General features: G+C 49.2%; 1 protein-coding gene and 1 long non-coding RNA gene across 8 annotated transcripts in view; one reads left to right on the forward strand and one right to left on the reverse strand.

The window, feature by feature from the left end:
* Window positions 1–15,187, reverse strand: part of SIPA1L3 (signal induced proliferation associated 1 like 3) — a 239,418-nt gene that overhangs the window by 161,349 nt on the left and 62,882 nt on the right. The window lies entirely within an intron of this gene.
* Window positions 44–7,069, forward strand: LOC111557998. Its single transcript, XR_002738418.2, has 3 exons — window positions 44–284; window positions 1,725–1,901; window positions 4,109–7,069. It is a non-coding gene; the product is annotated as an uncharacterized LOC111557998 (long non-coding RNA).

Consider the following 15,187-nt stretch of genomic DNA (forward strand, 5'->3'; position numbering starts at 1 on the left):
GGAATACTGAAGAAATAATAAGCGACATTCTCAGCTTCTCAAATCTGAGGGTGTCCCTTGGGCAAACTGGACTCTGATGATATTAAGCAGAGGGCTGAAGTGAAGGGTCCTCCTGAGGAGGGAGGCCTTCCAAATGGAAGTTTCTTTCTCCCTCTACCTATTCTCCATGAGGTAGCTGCCCAGAACATCATCATCCAAGCTATCCACGCACGCTTCTCCGTGCTTCACAAGCAGAGGCCCCAGTGGAAGAGACCCTGGCCTGTATCCACCTCTCTCAAGGAAATGTGAGTCAATGGAGAAGCATAAATGGCAGTCCAGGGCAAATTTCTTGCCTCTTCTCCAGTCAGAATAGCAGTGGGTATTCGGTTTGGTCCATGAAAAGACGGCAAGGCCTCTGGGGGGGTGGGGGGGCTTCAGGTCCACATCCGTAACATGGGGAAAACAGTCACTATTCAGACTTGCTCACATTCATTCCGCACACACTTAAAAAATACTAGGAGCCAGGCCCTGCTCTAGATGCTGAGACATAGCAATAAAACAAGGAGCTCACATGTTAAGAATGGCGCAAAAAGCAAACATAACATCAGATGGTAAGTGCTGTAAAGAAAAATAAAACAGGAGATGCAAATGACAGGAGGGTCACTTTAGGCCATTTTAGGGTGCTCGGGAAGGCCTGAGGCAGTATCCCAGCCGTTCAAGCAGAGACCTGAATCAAGTAATGAAGTAAGCGCGTGCATACGTATATTACAATTTTGGATACATCTGTCTGTGTGTAAAATATATACACACACAGAGCCAGGAACACAGCATCTGCTGTGGAAACCTGAAGGATCTAGTCTGAGAGTTAAGAGCGCTTGAGAGGCTCCTGCGTGGCTCAGTCGGTTAAGCGTCCGACTTGGGCTCAGGTCATGATCTCACAGTTCACGAGTTCGAGTCCCACGCTGAGCTCTATGCTGAGAGCTCGAGCTTGGAGCCTGCTTCAGATTCTGTGTCTCCCTCTCTGTGTCCCTCCCCTGCTCACGCTCTGTCTCTCTCTCTCTCTCTCTCTCTCTCTCTCAAAAATAAATAAACATTAAAAAAATTTTTTTAAAAAGTGCTCGAGGGCTGACCGGGGCTGGCACCTTCATAAAACCTATGCTCTTCCCTCAGATTCTGATATAAGAATCACTATTAGAAGACATTCCTTTTTCTTTCCTTTTTCATACCTGATGGTGTACCGCAGACAGGGAAGGTACTCCCTCTCAGGACTGTGGTCTCCCTTGGTTGCCTCTGCATTCCACTGTACAGACAACCGAATTCACCCAGCCCCCTACGGATGGACGTGGAGGGACAGCTCCCATCTTTGCTGACAATCGGTGCTGTAGTGAGCTGCCTTGGACACAGATCACTTCCCACACTTGGAAGTACCTGTAGGCACAAGTCCTAGAAATGGAACTGCTGGGACAGAGGAAAGGCACGCGTGGGGGTCACCACGACAGATCCGGCCAAAGTCCCCTCCAAAGTGACGGTCCCATCTTCTCTCTGCCCAACACTAGACAAGCCTTACGCACAAATACCTTTTTATGTCAAATAACCTTTCTGCGTCTAACGGGCACTTCCTAGTTCTACAGATGCTGCCAGGGGCAGTGTGGCAAACACGTCACCTCCGGGCAAGTATTCTCACGCCAGTACTCAAAGCCCTCCCACCTCTCTCGCCCTCTTCCTGCTTTTCCTCCCCACGCCAGGAAGGAAAAAGGACTGTGCAGCACATATACTTAGAATAAAAGAAGAAGAAGAAGGAAAAAGGACTAAAGCCCAACAACTTACGTAAACTATGTTTACTACGCACCTCAGCCGTGAAGTCGGGATGAGGGCAACGTGGCCTCAGAGGGCTGCCATTAGGATTCAAGGAGATGACACAGGTAAGGGACTTAGAATAATGGCTGGCACTCACTACTTGATAAGTAACTACCGTCATTATTATATTTGTTAAATGGGAGCAATCATTTAAAAGCTTTGTATGTAGGGGCACCTGAGTGGTTCAGTTGGTTGAACATTCGACTCTTGATTTTGGCTCAGGTCACGATCTCATGATTTCGTGGGTTCAGGCCCTGCATTGGGCTCTGCACTGGCAGTGGAGCCTGCTTGGGATTTTCTCTCTCCCTTTCTCTCTGCCCCTCTCCCACCTGCATGCAAACACTCACCCTGTCTCTCTCTCTCTCAAAATAAACTTAAAAAAAAAAGCTTTGTACGTAAAAGTGCTTAGCAGTATACCTTTTATGAAGTAGCCACTGCTAGCCATCACTACTGCTTTTATTACGTTACTAGTAAAATTTTGTTCATTTCCTCAGCAAGATTCAGTAAGATATGTATCTGGTGGAAGGTGTTACACCTTTATTTAACAAAATAGGTGTAGTCCCTGCCTTCACAGAGCTGCTACCATTGAGAGGATGACAGGCGAGCAGCTCAGGGACGAAGGGTGGAGCACAGCCTGGGCAGGCCCCTGGGAGTCAGGTTTAAGGAGAGATCTGAAAGAAGGGTCTGCATGGGCAGGCCAGAATTGGAAGGGGCGGGGGAAGACCGGGAGAAGAGGAAGCATCCCAGGGGCAGGGAACAAATGCCATGCACTGAAGGAACTGAAAGCAGGCCAGGTGGCTGGCTGGCAGATGCAGAGGGACCCGCAGGATGAGGCTAAGGGCAGGAGGCAGGCAGGGGTCATGGCATGCTGGGCTGGCCTTTCTACAGGGTACTGCTTTGGAAACATGGACACTGCATGGGACACCCCTCATCCTCTAGTGGCCCAGGAGTGAAATGAAGTTTTAGTATTCGTATAGTAAAAAGGTACAGCTTAATCACTGTCCTCAGGGTCTTGCTTAATAACTCCCAGCCCAGAGGACCTGGGAAGGGGACACAGTAGGTACCCACAATAGGTACCTCCCTATTGAACAATGACCCCTCCCTGCCTACAGCTGATTGGCCCAAGGAGAGTACCTGACCTCAGCGGGGCCTGTCTTGAGAAGCCCTTCCTGGTCCTGATTAATGAGTTGAAAGGGAGATATTTTCTCTTCGTTGGGTTGTTTTGGGCTTGGGCTGAGAGAATACAGGGTTATTCTCTGCAGGAGCCTGTACTGCAAGGTGTATAACTTGGTCTGTGCATAACCAGGTTTCCCAGCCATTAGAAGGAAAGGCAGACAGAGAGAGAGAGAGACAGACAGACAGACACACAAATATAAGAGAATGAATACAGCAGACACAGGCAGAGGGAAGCCATGGGGAAAGAATCCTGATAGTGACATTTGTGTTCTGGTTCCAATCCACAGGCTGGCCACTTCCCAGCACCCATTCTGTTCTTCCTCTAGGAGTTTCTGGGTGGGAGCAACCAGTCCGTTGGTGATTCCACCCTGCCCAGTGATTGGTTCAGGGAAGGTCACGGGACCTGTGGTAGTCCAATCAGAGAGGAGCTCTGATGTCTTGCACTGTGACTGGAGGCAGATACCTCCCCTCTCTCTCCAGCCAGGAATAGTCTTAAACCTGGACCAGTGGGACAGCTACTCTGCAACCTCCAGGGCAGCCAAGTTTGAGGATGACCCAATTATCAGAGGGAAGAATGGAAGGACAGAAAGAAAGTGGGTCACTGTGATGGCCCCTGAGCTCCTGGCCCAACCAGCCCAGAAAGTGACCCCACCTCTGGACTTTCCAGTTGCCCGAGCCAATCCTTTCCCTTGGGTTTATGGTGTTTCTGTTACTTGCAACCAAGTAACTGGCTAGTACACAGTCCTTCCTGAGGCTTCGCTTTCATTTTTCTGGACCATCCAGCACGCTCTGGTTAAATCCTTTTTTTGCCTGAGCCGCAAAGATGACAGGCCTTAAGGTGCTCTAAGAGCAGTAACAGCAATTTGGCCAATGACTTAACTTGCCCCTGCCACAGTTTCCCCAGCTGTTAAATGGGGATAGTAATGATAAACACTTCATTGGGTTGTTAAGAGGATTAGAAATGATTTAAAGAATACCTCATGCATTGTAAATTCTCCACACATTAGCAATTATTATTCTAAAGCACTGAAGGGTAACTGAAAGGTCTCAATTAGCTACACCCCTCCCCCATCTTGTTTGCTGTTTCTTTGTTCAGGTCAGCAAGCCCTTTCTTCATAAACAGTCCCCAAAGAACAGCCAGCCCAGTTTCTGTCAGGAGGGTCGCAAATCTAGCCTCAGTGGGGGATCGGAATGAAAAGAGATTGGACTCAACTTCTCCGGTAGCTGGGTGGCGGAGGAAGCCCTCATGAGCTCATTTCTCCATCAAATACAAGCTGGGGTCTAAAGTTTCAAAACACAGGCTGGGGCATGCTGGCACAGTCCCACGAGAGGACAAAGAAAAGAGAAAAGAGGCTGGATGGAAGAGAAGCCACCACACGGCAGGTTCCACAACTAACTGTCGGGAGGAGGCTCCCAGGCTGGCTTCCAGCCACATCCGCTCTCTGCACAGCTCTGAGACCGCAGGAAGAAGGGACCCCCACCATGTCTGTATTTACAGCTGGGAACTGGCATGGGCACGGGAAACTCGGAAATAAACTCCGTCAGGAAGCGAGAACTGGAAGATGCTTCCATAGCAACGCCCATCTGGAGCTCCCTGCCCGCAGCTGGAAACATTCAGAAGCGAAGCTTATCTAGAGATGTCCACCAAATTCATTTTTTCCATTTGCACCTGGAATATGTTACTTAAACTTCACTTCTCTGGGGAGCCTCTGGGAAGCCCCTATTCTTTGGCTCAAAAAAATCCTATCCTGAACATTTAGGACACAGGACTCATCAGGGTGGCTGTGTGTTTCTCCCTCTCTCTGTGGAGAGGTGGGCTGTGTCTGCCTTGCTCACTGGTACCTGGCCCAGAACAGGTCTTTAATCCATGCTTCCTGAATAAAGAAGTCAACTGGTTTGTTCTCGATTTGGTTATTCATAACTTTAGCTACCATGTAAGCACTTGTATGCACATGGCAATGAACTGAGATGCACGACACCCCATGAGGGACTTACTACTGTTACGCCCACTTTGAAAACGAGGCTCCTTCTCAAGGTCAAAGCCACAAAAGAACTGGAGTTCTTTCATCTCAAGAGAAGGATAGGAGAGAGTGTGACTATCTATCTAAAGCAGGGCTGGACAGGTAGAGGGACATATAATGAGTCGGCTCTGACACTAAGAACTTTTTGAGTAGAAATGTTATAGAGCTGGAGTGTATCCCTCATCAAGGAATTCTGGAACACATGCTTCTTGGGACACAAACATTAAACAGCCTGCTACATCCCGGGAGAACTCTACCCAACCTTCCCAGAAACCACAGCTCATACGATTCCTTACCTTTAACATATTTTTTTCTGCTTATGAAAGCAATATATGCTTATATATGCATATAAAAAAAACTTGGAAAATAAAGAAAGTGCAGAGAAGAATATAAAGTTACCCATCATCTTCCCACCAAGGGATAACCACTGTAAAGATGTTGGTTTATTTCCTTCCAGTCTTTTTTTTCTAGTGTGAACAGTGTGTGTATAGGAGAGATATGGAAAGAGAGATTTTTTTTTTCCCCTTTAAAGTCTCCTACCTGTGCTTTTCTGTGAGACTTTTAAACATCAAGTGAAAAATAATATTTTCAAATGGCAAAATTAAGCCTATTTCCTCAAACTACAGATGTGGGGAGGAAGGAGCCTTCCCTGTTCCTCTCCTCCAATTTCTGCTTCCACCTGACCCCTACTACAGACCAGCAGTTCTCAATCCTAACTGTGCCTGACCATAACAGTAACTGCCACAGTCAGCATTAATTGAGCAACTACTACAGAAGAGGCCATTTAAAACATTTTACAGATATTCTCTAATTTAATCCTTAGAATCCTATGAGGCAGATATCATCATCATTTTACAGATGAGGAAACTGAGGCAAAAAAGGTTAAGTGACTTTCCCAAGGTCATCTGGCTGTTAAATGGTGGTGTTGGAACTTGAACCCAGGCCATGAGGCTCAAGGCGTCCCCTTTTCCCTGGTCCACACTGCTCAAGACCTCGGCAACAGTGACACCAACCCTGAGCTTCAGGGCAAGGTTCCCAATGTTCCTACTGCCAAGCGTGTCATCATGATTATTCATACTTCTCTCCAGACTCATTCTGTTTCCTAAAGGAAATGAGAAATTGCCGAAATTCAGCACAAGTGAGAGAGCCGGAAGCTACAGCTGACCACATCCACATGTGGGTCTCCTGCGGGGCTGCCTAAGAGACATTCTTAAATGATGACCCTTCTCAAGGGTCCAGGGTCAGCCCCTGGGCTGTTGACCCTCCACTGACTGAGACTCCACCCGGCACCAGATGGGATGTGAAGGCCCCTCCCTAACTCCCAGTGCCACAGAGGGATGGGAACAAGCCTCGCTGGAAAACTCCCACCACCTATTTAAGAGTGAATCTGGAGAAGGGGCTGGGAGCAAAGCCTGTGTGGCAGGGACAGGCAAGGCCTTCTCTTGTGTGTTCAGAGGACTAGTGGGGCTGGACTCAGTGTCTGGTCACTGTGGAGCATCAGCCAGTTATGTTTTTGCCACCAGCACACAGAGAGCAGCTCATGACTCCCTCCACCGAATGGCAAAACCACACCCACGTCTGAAGGGGGTTTTCCCGGGGGGTTAATCACCAGGGAGTTTGTCTCCCCTCCAGGGAGGGAAGAGAAAACCCTCATTTCAGAAAAAGGTCACTGAATGCCTGGTTCACAGGAGAAAGTGCTACGTTGGGCTTGAAAGCGACTACCCTTTCAGCTGCTGAGCCCAAAGGCTCTCTCCACAAAGGGGCTCCAGGCAGAGGATGAGGGGAAGATACCGAGGGCTAAGACTGTCGTTTATCCAATGGGCCCTCGAACTGCCTGTGTGCAGTAGGAGCTGTTCACCACTATTCAACTTTAGGCTGTGTGTGTGTGTGTGTGTGTGTGTGTGTGTGTATGTGTATGCTGGGGGTTGAGTGGGGCTGGGTTTGTTCTGTTAACATTCTAAAAAGTGTGCAAAGGTACAATGAACTCCCATGTACTCTAACCCAGATTCAATAATTACCAAGATTCTGCCACACGAGCTCCGTTTATTCCTTATCTATTATTCCTCCCGTTCCTTCTTGCCGAAGTAAAGTAAATCCCAGACATCACGTCACTTTACCTTACATGTTTCAGTTTGCAGCTCTGAAAACTTTGGACGTTTTATTACGTGTCCATAACATCAGGCTGGTTTCATTACAGATTAAGAGAACAATGAATTTTTTTCTGAGAAACAAGACCCTAAAAGAGAAGTACTGACAAAGGTGTAGGGAAATGGGTCATCTCATCTACTACCGATGGAGTAATGGCTTTCTGGAGGGCCCCCTGGCAATACAAATCCAAAAAGGTCTAACAACCTGTAGGTATCTTCCAACTCAGCTTTTCCATTCGTGCACTCATCAAAAAAATATTTACTGACCTCTACCATGTGCCTGGCAGTGTCCTAAGCATTTTTCTCCCTGGTTCTGATATGAAAATGGAGGCACAGAGAAGTACGGTTGTTTACTCAGGCTTACACAGCTCTGATATGCGAGAGCTAATATTCAAACCCAAGCCATCTAAGTTTCAGTGTGTAATACGAGATCCTGGCGAAGTAGCAATTTAGGCTTTCCACTTAGGAAAGCCATTGCTCTGGGTTCCATGGAGTACTCCCTATCCATACTGGCGGATGCTTATTAAGTGGAATCTGCCTCGGACCCTGTGCACAAGGTAGGAATGATAACATTAGTCCCATTTTTCAGATTAGGAAACTAAAGTACGGAAGCTTGAAGGCACCTAGCACAGATACTAGTGGACGTATGTGGCATGCCCAGCAGCTCTGCCTCCTCAGTCAGGAGGTGCCCCTCCACCATGCTGCCATGCCGCTCCACCGTCCTGGCAAGGCCATGGCTGTGTTCATCCTTCATCCCACTCTCAGACACCACCTTCGGGGATGGGCAACATCCCCGACCGACGGCTACAGACTGAATATCTGTGTCCCCCACCAAATCTGTATGCTGGAACCTCATCTCCAGTGTGATGGTGGGACTTTTGGGAAGTGATCTGGCCAATCCTGTTTCTAAAGGAGGTCCCAGAGAGCTCCCTTGCCCCTTCTGCCACGAGTGAGGACACAGCAAAGAGATGGTCATCTATGAAGCAGGAAGCTGGCCCTGACCAGACAACAAATCTGTCGACACCTTGATCCTGGATGCCCCAAGGGTCCAGGATGGTGAGAAAGAAATTTCTGTGTTTATAAGCTCCCCAATCTATGGCATTTTTGTTATAGCGGCCCAAATGGACGCACACACCCAACTAGAGTCTTCCCTGGGGCTTGTATAAAGATGCTGAAGACAAGAAATCCCCTTTCCACCGGCTTCATAGATCAGGAGGATTTGCACCTTGACCCAGCCTGTTTGCACAGTGAAGTCAAATGGAGCAAGGGATAGGAGCAGAGCCCCAATGACATGTCTGAGCCCCCTACTTGGGCTAGGTCTGAAGCTCCTCTCCTCTCGGCTTCCCAGTGACACAAGACAAATTCATCTGACAATGCAAAGAGCCTTGATTAATCTACCCAGCATGCACTGTCCCAATGCCCACTTCGGTTCCTTCTGGAGCCCACCCTCCTCATGCCATTTCCCTTGCACTTGGCAGGCGTCCTACTTATCTTTCAAAGGCCAGAGCAATCCCTGAGCATGATTTTCTACACACTCTTTTCTCTCCTCTCCAGCTCACTCCCCCTGACCTTGCAGCGCAGAATCTCTGTCCTCTGTGTTCCCACGGCACTCGGTGCTCACCACTCACCACTCATCACCCTGCATTATGGCCATCTGGGTGTCCCCTGCCACGAAGACAGTACTAGATGGGGGTTAAGACCACAGGCTCTGCAGGAGGAAAGATGTGGGTTCAAATCCCTGCTCTGCCATTACAAACTCTATAAAGACCCAGGCAAGCCATCTTTTCATCTATAGGATGATCTATAGGATCATCTCTCTGATCCTTGATTTTGTTCATCTATGGAGGGGAGCTAGTAATAGTATTCATCTGCAGCAGACACTTAGCTGTGTAGCTTATGGTCACTCCCGACCCTTGTCCCTTGCTGCCTCCCACTACGGAGACATCCACTTTCCCAGCCTCCCTTGTAACCAGAGGCCATCACTGGCTCCTTTATGGCTGGCCATTCAGAGATAAAGAGAAGTCTATCGGGGGTAGGAGTGTTTATGAGAGCATGTTCCCTTTGGAAAAGAAAGACACAGGAAGAAAAAGCCTCTTCCCCTGCCACTATTCCCTGCTTGGGACGCTGTGTGTAAGGATGCGATCATCAGGCCAGGGCAGTTATCCTATGACCACACAACGACCAACACCGGGATGAAACGGATGTACACAGGGGCTATGAAATAGAGAGAAAGCAGCCAGTTCTCGAAGGTGTCACTGAGCCTCTGCAACGGCCACGGAGCTTGTCTCCTCCATCCTTTGCAGCGAGAGAATTCACTGTCTCCATCACTCATGCAAGAATCACCAGGCATCTCGCTACCTGAGGCCCAACGTGTCCCAACCAGCAGTTCGTCTCATAGAGTAAGGGTTCGATGCCATCGTGCATGCAAACTGCTTAGCGTGTTGCTGGCACTCACTCAGTGTTGGTTAAAGACTGTTAACCATTATCACAGTTAGCTGCTCAAGGCCATTCCACAGTGTCTACACTCCACTGCAGACAGAGAAGGTGCCAGCATCGAATACTCGGCACGTTTTCTCCCCTGCCTGGCACCTGATGGAGGGAACCACAGCCATCTGAGGTGACTGCAGTCGCACGAAAGAGAAGAGGCAAGGGGCAGCGGGGGCCTGATGGCTCAGCAACCTCGCGAGGGAGCTGCTTTTTCAACCGTCATGTGTCCCAACTGCCAGGATCTATATACACTGGCACCGTTTTTGCCATGTCTATCCCCAGACCACCTGTACTATCACTTACTCTGCATTTTTCCTTAACTGTATTCACTTTTATTTTGGCTTACATACCGATGTTAGCCTCACCCAAAGCAGAAATAGCCATGGAACACTGGGTTTGATGTGCTATTGAAATTCTTTTCCTGTTACGCATTAAAATAAAAGTACAGCTATTAAAATGTTTAAAGTGTTTGTTCATACATCACCTCAAATTATCTAGTGTTATGATCTGACCTTGGGAAACCTGTGCCCATGGCACTAAGACATCATTCCCAGTCAGCACGCTCTCTCCCTTGCACCTTGCACCACTCTAGAAACACAAAAGCTCAAATGCCTGCTCTAAATAACCCTTCCAGAGGCTGAGATCTCTCCCAAACTCCCTCATTAGGGCGCCATTCCCCTGGGACACATCCATGGTTTATACCTTCTACTTACATTGTCTTCTAGGATGGGTTAAAGATAACAGCAATAAAGCCAACATGCATGAAGGACATTCTCTGTGCCATGTGCTGCTTTAAGGACTTTATACAGATTGACTCACGATCTTCAAATGGTACCATGTGAAGCAGGTGGTATTACTCCCACTTCACAGATGAGGAAACTGAGGCTCAGAAGGGATTAAGTCACTTGCTCAAGGTCCCACAGCCAGGGCTGAATCCAGGTGACTGACTCTGGGGCTGCCCTTCTGACCTCTTCGCTACTCTGCTGTCCCTACAACAGCCAGCACTGACCAAGATCTACGCTGATGGACCACTGATATTGAGCGAGCCTGAGGAACTCGCCTAAAGTCAAGTAGCTGGGAACACCTGAGACCCAGGTCTGTCAATTCTCGTGCTCACTCTCACCGTGTACAACCGACCATAGAGCCAGCATATAGCAGAACCTGAATGGAACCCTCCTTTACTCCTGGAGGTCACAGCACTCCTCCACTCCCTGGCTTCCTCACTGTCCCCACTGAGCTCACGTCACTCAGCCCTGAGAGGCCAACTCTCCTCTGAAAGGAGGACAAGAGTCTCTGATACAACCAAACAGAACCTCACGTCACCATCCCTCATGCCCAAAGGAGAGCAGGCTGACCAAACTGTAGTTTTCTAAAACCAACCCATTCATAACATAATTCAGTGGAAGGTTTCTCCTCACCTAGTTGCTAGGCCTCACGCTCACATTCTTAATTGATGGCCATCATGACAGCCCGTGCTTACGGGGCTTACCATGAGTGTCAGGCCATGTGCTAACGTGTGCTAAATGCTTCACAAGTACTGACTCACTGAATGCTCACAGCATCCTTATGAGGACGGGACTAACATTACCCTTGTTTTAGGATAAGGAAATGCAGTCGCATGGAGGCTAAAGCCAGTGGCCCAAGGCCAATGAGCTGGGAGGTGGTGGTTCCAGAGGCCCTGCCTTAAGCACTTGGTGACACTACCTCCCACAGCATAATCTCTCTTGTGTACTGAGTGCTCATGGAGTGCCAAGTTCTGGACTAAACACTTCACGTAAGATGACCTCAGTGAACTGACACCACCACTCCCATACACATACAGCTCAATAATGTAGGTATTTTAAAAACAAAGAGCCTGAAGCTCAGAGAGGTGAAGTCACCTGCCCAAGGTCACACAGCTAGTATAGGGTGGAGTCAGGAAAAAGTTACCTACGGTGTGACTCTGAAGCCATTGGCTACAAGACTTCACAGCCTCATACCCAACCTCCATCCCAGATCTCCCTGTTCCCAGCAAGCCCCTAACAGAAATCAGTCTCTAGCTCCGAGAAAATGGGGTGGACTGTCTTCTCTGTAACAGGGTAGCACAGCACAGTACAGAGTTCAGCAGCCACACTTTTCCTGGTAACTGCTACTCTGCACGGTCTCCAGGAAGCTATCAGCACATCCCCCTCCTCAGCAGTGAACCCACTGAACTCATGTTGCAGGGGGGCTCCAGGAGCCAGGCCAGGTCTTTCCAGGGTGATGGTAACTGACCAGTGACACTGCTCTCTCCCTTGCCCTTCTGTTAGGTTTTGCTCCATGGCCTTTGCTCTGGGGGTGCGAGGAGGTGTTTCTTCCCTGAAGGTCTGCCACTGGTGCTCCCCTTTCTGCACCAGCAGAGCCTTCCTCCGGTCTCCAGACAGATCGATCAGTGAGCCATCTTGGTCCCGTCCAAATGCCTAATGCGTTCACAGAGTGCATAAGGGCAAGGACTCTAAAGACAGAGAGCTTAGGTTCAAATCCCAGCTTTGCCATTTACCAGCTGTGGGATCTCAGGTAAGTTATCTCCCCTCCCTGTGCTTCAGTTTCCTCATCTGTTAAAGGGGAATAATGATAGTACATCATCATAAGGTTGTGGGTATTTAAAACACTTAGAATTGGCCCTGGCACTCAGAGCTATATAAACGTTTGCTACTATTAGTGTGAGTGACCCAATAAAACATACTCCCACCCCTTAGGTGGGTAGAGATGTCCACTGGGCCTCTGAGACCCTGCGATCACCCACCAGCTACACATCAAGAAAAAGCAGACTCTCTCAAAAGACCTGCTGACCAGCCATGAGACAGCAGTAATTACAGTCCACTTGCAATTATTTGGCTTGTTTGGTTGTTTCCATGTTTATACTTCGTCCATACCCCCAGACCAAACAGAAAGCTCCATGAAGGTGAGACTAGTGTTCCAGACCCTCGGGACTTGGCAGGAGACGGAATTCAATAAACACTCCCTCCACGATCAGGGTCTTGTGTGAAGAGAACCCTCTGATTGTCTCAATTTGCCGCTTTCCCCTTTCATGCTGTGCCCAAGGTGGTGCCTGCCACACCAGAGGCCCCCCAAAGAGACATCCAGTGACTGAATGAGGCCCTCAGATCTATTTAACAAGAGCACCTACCACCTGCCAGACCTGACAAACCAAAAAAAGATGCCTCTATCCCTGTCCCCAGGCGTCTGGTGATCTAGTCCATCTGGTCACAGAGATCAAGATGTGGTATAAAATGACTCAGAAACACTCCGGGTGGCTCAGCAGTGACAGAAACAGGAGCCGACACCACTCTAGAATTCTGCAGAGGACACATCAGAGAAGGTGCCTCCCTGACCCCGTCACACAGAACCCTAAGTAAACATATGAGCTCTACTCATGCAAACAGACACCAGGCCAAACAAGACGCCAGGTGGGTGGCCTCCATGGTTGTCTTTCTAAGCAACATCAACAAACACAGCAGTGAACCCCAAATCCTCACCTCTAAGGCTGGCTCAGTAAGGACCTAGCACCTTCACTGGGTGGGTGGAAACCCAAGGCCCAGCCTGGATGTGCTGCGCCAATGAGCGGTGATGTTAACAAGTTAAAGAATGCATCCTGAGTAGGAAGGCTTGGTGTGGATCCTGACCCCACCCAGAATGAAAGTAGCCACGACCTCTGCTGCATCTGTGGGCACAGCTAGGCTTGAGGGCTTTGGACCACTGGTTCTCATCTGGGGGTGATTTGCCACCCCTACCCCAGAGAACATGTGCAGACACTTTCGATGGTCACGAGTGGGGGCAGGGCGCTGCTGCTACTCGCATCCCGTGGTCAGTGGTCAGTCCCACAGTGCACAGGACAGCCCCCAGAACAAAGAATGATTCCACCCAAAAGGCCAACAGTGTTGAGGTTGAGAAACCCTGGATCTAGGCTCTCAAAGTGCAAAAAAAAATAGTGAATCATCAAGGGATTTGGTGAAAATGCAGACTGGATTCAGTGAGAGGGGTCCAGTGGGAGGAGCCGTGGTCCAAGGAGCAGGGGCATTTGGCAGCATTGGTATCCCCTGGGAGCTCCTTGGATACACAGGTCCTCGGTCCTTGCCCAGACCTGATGAGTCAGAATCTGCATTTAAGCAAGATTCCTAGGTGGTTCTCAGGTACATTCAGTGAATGCAAATGAGGGAGCTCTGAGAAAATCTCCATTCCTGGGTCTTTGGCCCTTTGGCCCTTTGGAGGGAGCAGCCACTGTGGAGGGTGGAGGTTCCACACAGTCCTCGATCTCTAGCGACAGATATCCCATCAACCCTCAGCTTCTTGGCATCAAATAACCTGTTCCACCCCTCCACCTCCCGCCCCACCACCCAGGGGCAGAGCTGCTTCTGGCACTCGAGACCTGGCTGTCTACCAGACACCAAGCTTCTGCGCAAGAATCTGGCCGATGCGGAGAAACAGGAGTCAAATCCGAGCATCGTTAACTGTTCATGAACAACTAGAGGAAAGAGGACTTCATCTCACTGTGACGTAAAATCGCAAGGTGATGATAATTATAGCCAGCACTTCCTGTGTGCACTTTTCGAAGCATGGGAACTACTGTCCCCATTCTACAGACGAGAAAGCAAAGGCAAGGCACAGGTAAATCATTTGCCCAAGGTCCCATGGGTGGGGAAGTGGGGAAGTCAGAGCTGAAACCCAAGTCTAGGAGTCTACCTGCTGCTCTATTGTACCAAGCCTTGGTATTTTAATACCTTCCTTACCTCTGGCACAAAGGAAAGAGCTCATTAATCCCCGCCTCTCCCCTCCCCCCCCCCCCCCCCCCCCCCCCCAAGAAACAGGCTCCATTTGGCTGCGCTGTTCTCTGGCACTTTGCCAGGGCAGCTAGCTTTCGGTTGTCCTACTTTGGAGAAGAAGAAAGTAGGCTTCAGACACAGAGCATCAAAGCACAGCTGGGCTTGGGGCGCCTGGGGGGCTCAGTCAATTAAGTGTCCAACTCTTGATTTTGGCTCAGGTCATGATCTCACGGTTCATGAGTTCGAGCCCCACATAGGGCTCTGTGCTGACAGTGTAGAGCCTGCTTGGGATTCTCTCTCTCAAAATAAATAAATTTAAAAAAAAAAAAAAGCACAGCTGAGCCACCACCTTTGGGATAAAAATGTAAACCACACTATTGTCTAAAAAATCAGGGAACCTAGGGGGTGCCTGGGTGGCTCAGTCGGTCGAACATCCAACTTCGGCTCAGGTCATGATTTCATGGTCCGTGGGTTCAAGCCCCATGTCAGGCTCTGTGCTGACAGCTCAGAGCCTGGAGCCTGCTTTGGATTCTGTGTCTCCCTCCTTCTCTGCCCCTCCCCCACTCACACTCTCTCTCTCAAAAGTAAATAAAAACATTTTTAAAAAATGTTTTTTAAATCAGGGAACCTAGCTCTGGGGTAAAGGGTCTTTTCCTCATGGACTGGAGTCTCTGAGTAAGGGCCTTCAGAAAGTTGGAGCGAGGCAGGTGCCAGGCCTCTGGTCCCCTCATACCTCTTC

The sequence above is a fragment of the Felis catus genome, chromosome E2 (genome assembly GCF_018350175.1).
Source record: "Felis catus isolate Fca126 chromosome E2, F.catus_Fca126_mat1.0, whole genome shotgun sequence".
NCBI lineage: Eukaryota > Metazoa > Chordata > Mammalia > Carnivora > Felidae > Felis > Felis catus.